The sequence below is a fragment of the Cyprinodon variegatus genome, unplaced genomic scaffold (genome assembly GCF_000732505.1).
Source record: "Cyprinodon variegatus isolate N-32 unplaced genomic scaffold, C_variegatus-1.0 Scaffold102, whole genome shotgun sequence".
Taxonomy (NCBI): domain Eukaryota; kingdom Metazoa; phylum Chordata; class Actinopteri; order Cyprinodontiformes; family Cyprinodontidae; genus Cyprinodon; species Cyprinodon variegatus.
In genome coordinates this window covers 1,379,928-1,386,727 of record NW_015150555.1, presented here as the reverse complement: position 1 = coordinate 1,386,727, position 6,800 = coordinate 1,379,928, and the positions used below count along the sequence as shown (strand labels likewise).

Here is a 6,800-nt window from a genome sequence, read left to right as displayed (position 1 = left end):
GTTGTCTTTAACAGTGATTACTAACAAGGTAAGGAAAGCATCAGATGAGCTACCTGAGAAACTAACGTTACGTTTCCCCACTTTAAGATGAAACAAACATGGTCGCTCACCCTGCTTATCAGCTCTCTTCACTGCCATCAAAGGCTCCAACGTGTTTCCTTTTCAGGTGCTGCATCATAACAGTGGTGCTTCCGTGCCATGTTAATTTGTTTTTACAAAAGTTGCATGTTACGACTTTTTTCACTTTACAAAGCACAGGCTGTCTGCGAATTGAGACACAGCTTGCGTTTGCGGTATCGGTCATTAGAACAGTTGACATTACTGCCTTTTGAAAACAGCCTTTGCGCACCTGCGGCGCTGGCTCGCTCTGCCGTTTTTTTTTTTTATTCCCCCGTTTCAATCAAGTGGCAGAGATGACGACGGCGGCGGATGACGCATTAATCATGCAACACAACTAATCAATGATGAAATTCGTTGCCAACACTTTTAAAAGTCGATTTTTATCGATTTTATCGATTCGTTGTTGTAGCCCTAATTAATACTTTGTAATAAATATATGAATAAAACACAAACATACTCGGTTTTGCTCCTGCTCTATTTTTAAATATGCAGTAGAGGTATTTAAACGTAGTAGAGGACATTTACCTGTAAATAAAACCCGCGCCCTATAGTCCGGTGCGCCTTATGTGTTTGTTAAATACAGAAATGGCACACATAACTGAGACTGTGCCTTTTAGTACGGTGCGCCTTATGGTCGTGAAAATACGGTAATACCTATTTATTTTCATTGCAGAGAACAATGAAGAAACCCTCTCAGACAACTGTCGTTTGGAGGAAGAACCTGTAAGAGCATAAATATCTTTATACTTATTTCGATATACTTGTGCACCTACTCTTTCTTTCTGCTATGTGAGTTGCAGGACTGCATAGCTGGAGAAAGACCTACAGAAAGGCTTGAAGAAAAGTCTGCACAAAGAACTGATACAGAGGTGGACGGTGTTGTTCTTCTACTTTTTACTCTTGCTGCATTAGGCATGTTTTGTGTCATGGTCTGTCCTGATAGCTGGCCTTTATTGTTCATTTCACTCATCTGCCTAAATCTGCCTAGTCTCTAGTTAACACTGCTCTCATCCATCTGCTTCTGTTCCTTTATATTTGACTCAGCCCAACTGTAGAGGCCAGATCATTGTTTGTTTGTGTGCTGTTTCTCTCATGTCAGTTAGTTTTATTTAGTTGCAAGGTTCATGTCTTGGTTCCTGGCAGCCAGTGGATTTAGAGGGTTTTTGTGTTTGTCTTGTCTTCAGATCATGCCCCTGCCTGAACTGTTTTCCCCTTACCTGGATCGGCTTCCTTCCTTCTAGCCCATTGGCTGGACAGCACCTCTTTCTTGGGAGATGGACTAAACTGTGAAACCAGGTAAGTGACTCACTGAGATTATCATCTCCTGTCAGATGATCATGGTCATTTACCTGTGTTTCAGAGATAAGGTCCGTTTTATTCCCATGAGCCTGGCTATAAGAACCAGTTTAAAGTTTCCTGCAAAAATCCCAGTACCATGTATTGTCTCTGTCCCTTAACCGCTGAGCCTGCCCGTCGGCATCTGAACCTGCCTGCCTGCATCTGTGCGTGTCTGTCAGGGCACACTTCTGAACCCGTTCTGACTCTGATCCTGCCTAAACACTCTGAGGATTCTTGGAACCCAGGATGTATCTGTTCCACGGCGAATCGGCACCTCTGGTCGTAGACCCCTGGTTCTTGGAACTCTCGCTATAAGCATGCTTAGTGTGAGGGAAAACCTTTGCGTCAATGAGTAGATGCAATCACCTGGTTTTCCTTAGATAGAAAACTGAATCAATTTGACTGTATGATCTGTAGACCTGTAAAGTGCCTTGAGATGACATGTTGGGAATTGGTACTATATACATAAACTGAAATGAATTGAAAAATAAGGTTCCACAATTCTGTCCCATGCAGAGCTGCCACTAGGCTGAACTAGCTGGAGGTCATCATCTGGTAGTGGCAATGTTATGCAATACGGCACATGCAACAATAATGTCACAGGCCCTGTCAGGTGCAACCCCTCAGACTTTTCAGACCCTGACATTTTTCCATTAGTAGCCCAAAGGTCAATTCAATGCATGCCCTTGTCCTGGGTAAGAGATGCATAGTAACGGGTTTGCGGTCCAGAGTTTGGGTCAGGGAAGGGTGTCGTAAAATACTGCCTGCAGGCATAGCCCCTGTCTTCAAGCAGGTTCCCGTAAAAATCCCCTCTAATGGAAAATGCAGTTTTGTTAAGCTCGGCATAAGTGTTTAATACTGTAAACCTGACATTAACGTTCCCTTACCACATTCAAATAATGTACATAAATGTGACTCTGAAAATCCTGAAAAAGACTACAGTTTTGAAAATACAGAGTGGAATAAAGGTGACAACTACTGGGAGCATGAACAAATAAAAGCAAATGTAATGATATAAACCTTAGTCAGTTAAATAACATGCTGCTCTCAATTTGTACATCTATAATGTTGCTGCTATTTTCAAATATCCTTTACTTTAAAAATGTCTATAGCTTTATATTGGTTATTTATTCTCCAAGTGCACAATTTATATATTGTTAAAAGTACAGTTTTTTATTGTTTATATTTTAGGTCTTCCTTATTGTCTTATTCTTATACATTTTTCTAAGGGTTACATTTGCATGACTAATTTTTTCTATAATTTTGCTGCTGTAAACACAAGTGTTTCACCGATGCCATGTTTTGGCGCGATACTGATACCTGGCTGTTTAGTATTGGCCGATACAGATACCGGATTGATGTGTGTGTATATATGAAGAACTGCATACTACTTGAATGTAAAATAATGACTTTGTCTAGCTGCTGCCTACCTTTGTGAAGCAAGAAAAAGACTAATACAAAGTGAATCCAGTTGAACTTTTTATTGCCTACCTGGAATGGGTGACAATAGTTGAATAAACTTTTGGCTCTCAAAAATGGTATTGGTGCCTTATTTGTAGGTACTCGCTGATACAGATGCCACCATTTTACTGCAGTATCGGAGCCCTGCCCGATACTGGTATCGGTATCGGTGCAACACTAGTAAACGCCAGAATTTCCCCATACTAGGACAATAAAGGGATTTTTCTAATTCATTCTATAAAGGGGGTAGAATGATATAAGTAAATCTAAACAATGTATGCATGAAAAATATAACTGCAAAATCTCTTATATTCAACTACAAAAAATACTTAGTTAAGCAAATTTTGCAAAATAGTGATTAAAATAGAAAAATTATATCATTATATCTAACTTCATAACCATTAAAAAAAACAATTTTCATTCATTTCAGATAGAACTATTCACATACTTGTATTATATTAAACTGAACTTCCAATATTTATAACTGTTCCAAGGATCTCGCATATTAGTATTTCCACTGTGGACTGAAGAATCTAGAGGGGAGTTAGGTTAAAGAGACTGACACAAGAGGGCATCGGATGGTAAATAAGAAATAGAATAAGAAATACTTAAGAACTCAAATACAACCAACAAAAACTAAAAAAAGCAAACTTCAATCCAAAAAGGGCAAAGCTGTGAAAATAAATTTCTGTTAAAAATAATTTTTTGTTATATGATATAAATTTGTTTTGTTATATATTTTATTAATAGATATAACTATGTTTTTTGTTACATTTTTCAGTCAGTACTTAATACAGCTGGTACAATAAACTACTTAAATATAATTATTACATTTATTTAACTCGGCATATGGTAAAAAGGCAGCATTTGATGTTAAGGAAAGATCATCTTGATACAATAGAAAAGTCAAGTTATTAAGAAAATTGCAGTTTAACAATTACTTTTTAGTTGATTGATAACCTCTATCACCTATAGATTATTTTGAATATATTGTTTCCAGTGGCTACATTTCTAGTAATTTCTAGTAAGAAATATATCCACTTCGCATTTCCACGAAAAGCACTACACTTTTTGGAAGAGACCTCTTTTGTATTCAACGGCTCTCTACTTCTCAGATTTGAACTTCTTTCAGGCTTCTTTTCAATCTTTTTCCTTTCCTTACAGCCTTCTCTCTGACAAAGTTCATTGTAAGTCCACTCACAGTATATGCCTCTACAGTTCACCAGTGTCCATCCCCAAACTTCTCTCCCCTCTCTCCTTCCACCACTTCCCCCACACCCCACCTACTCCATCAAGTATCTTGGGATCTGACCCTGGCCAAACTTCTGACAGCTCACTAAACAGAATGGCCTCATGATCCACATGGAGATGAATTTACACACACATTTCTCAATACAAACATGTTTACAAACATGTTTGCCTGGCTAACTAAAAAGTATTGCCTGCATTTAATGTAATTTTTCACTTTTTATAAAAATTTCAAAACTTGAATGACAGATTAATTGACCTTAAAAGACATATAGTAAGTGGATAAGAGGATTTCAAATAATTGCGTTTCCACATGATTAATGTTGCATTATTTACAAATACAAACAGTGTAACCTAATTTCAAACAATTTTTAACCCACTTTAACACACACATACATACCGGTACGTATGCATTTCTGTTTATATTAATGCTCTACATTGACCAAAATTTGTTTCATTTATCACATTTATGCCCAACCCTGACATTTACACTAACCCTAATCACTACCAGTATATTCCTAACCTTACATTTAGCCTAAAGTGAATTCACTGTATCTTTAAACTGTCTCCCTAACATAAAAAAATTAGTCTACCTCACTAGGCCTAGCCTTTAGTCCCCAAAAGGCTTGTTGGTCCTCATTAGGTGAATAAATATACCAAAAATGGTCTTAAATAGGTACAATAAAAAGTACACAACCACACATTTTTATCTCACTTTATTTAGTGAGGACCAGATGTTAACTCCTATTGATTTCGAACCATCTATTCCTGACAGTAATCATCCATCAGTCTTTTTTCTGCTTATTCATTAGTGGTTTAGAATCTCCATCAGTCTTTGGGCGAAAGAGCGGGTACACCCTGGATGGGTTGACTCTCTGTAACAGGGCAACAAAGACACATAAAAACATATGCACAACCAAAGCACAATCTAGAGAAGCCACCTAACCTAACATTCATGTCTCTAGCTGTGGGAAGAAGCTATAGTACCAGGAGAAAACAAGCACACTCCATGAATAAAGGCCTGGATTCTAACCCAGAACCCTCTTGCTGCAAGGCAGCAGTGTTACAAACTGCGCCACCCTGCAGCCCTGAAAATAACCCTAAACATATATATTACCAGTACATATCTCACCTTGACCCTAAACTGAAACATTTCTTACCTTAGCTCTAAATCTATAACCCCTTGCCAAATTGTTTGTTATGATCAGGATAATACCATCATTTTACAACAACTGGACCTCACTGCTCATAAAATAAAATGAAAAATAAGTTCTCTCTCAGTTGGCTGAACAGGAAAACACACATACATTTTGTGTCATACTATCTTTATGGGGACTATCCATTGACTTCCATTCATTTTGCATTCATTTCTATATCCCAACCAAGACACCTACCCTAACCATTAACAACACATACGTAACCTGAACTCAATTCACACCTTAATCCTCAACCTAACCCCCAACCCAGGAGACCCTATTATCATTGAAACCAGTCATTGGTCCCCAAAATAGCTATAAGTCTGCATAATGTACTATATTTCTAGGAAAGTGTCCCCACGGCGTAACAAAAACATAGCCACACACACATATACTTTACATGTAGTGTCATACTATCCCTGTGGGCACTCCATTGTCTTCCAGTAATTCCCCACTGGCTTCTATGGCCTACCCCAGAACCTTCCCCTAACCCTATCCTTACCAGCATATACCTATCCCTAAATCTAACATGAAGTCAATTCACAGCTTAGTCCTTAACCCAACACCCACGCCAAGGAGAAAAAATCTTTCCTCATGGGAACCATTGTTGGTCCCCATAAGTACTTATAAGTCCCCAAAATGTAGAAAAATCTATTTTGTTCCCCACTAGGTAACAAATAATGGACACACACACACACATCTCCACATAAGCACATAAAGCAGGCAGCTACCAAATGATCCATAAACCAAGATTTATGAGACGAGGGGGCATGTCAGAAGTAAGATGTGAAATATTAACAAGTCATTCCATATTCAAGGGAGGCAGGCATTGAGTTGCATGGATCTGCTACACTGCCCCACGTTATACACACACTGATGCACTCTATCACCCTGGAGATCGAAGCATGCATGTTAGCTTGTCAAACATTGGCTTTGGGGGAAAACGCATATGTTCCCCCAACCCCTGTATTTTTGGCAGCATCATCACTTTTTACGCAAGTTTAATCAGTCTTCTTCTCCATGATGTAGGATATGCAAGTTTAGGGGCAAAATGTGCACACAAATACATGCCACCCAAAAAGAAAATGCACAACAAATAAGAAAAAAGGAACAATGATTTTTTTTGTATTTGCAATGATGCACGTACTTGATTTTACAGGCTTCAGCCACAGTTACCTCTTCCTCGAAACTGAAATGATGTAAGAATTCCTCTCAGGAGTTAGAGACCCTCTTCAGTCCTTTACTTTATATGTGCAGGGCCCTAATAGGGAGTCTCAAAGTGATCACTTGTCTTTGACTTTTTTTTATAGTTATCGGTATGATCAGGATATAATTCGATAATGAAATTAGATAGATAGATAGATAGATAGATAGATAGATAGATAGATAGATAGATAGATAGATAGATAGATAGATAGATAGATAGATAGATAGATA

At 38.1% G+C, this 6,800-nt stretch overlaps 1 pseudogene; it reads right to left on the bottom strand.

Moving 5' to 3' along the window:
- Nucleotides 1-1,673: 1,673 nt before the first annotated feature.
- The window catches only part of LOC107084521, a 14,852-nt pseudogene continuing 9,725 nt past the window's right edge, over nt 1,674-6,800 (bottom strand).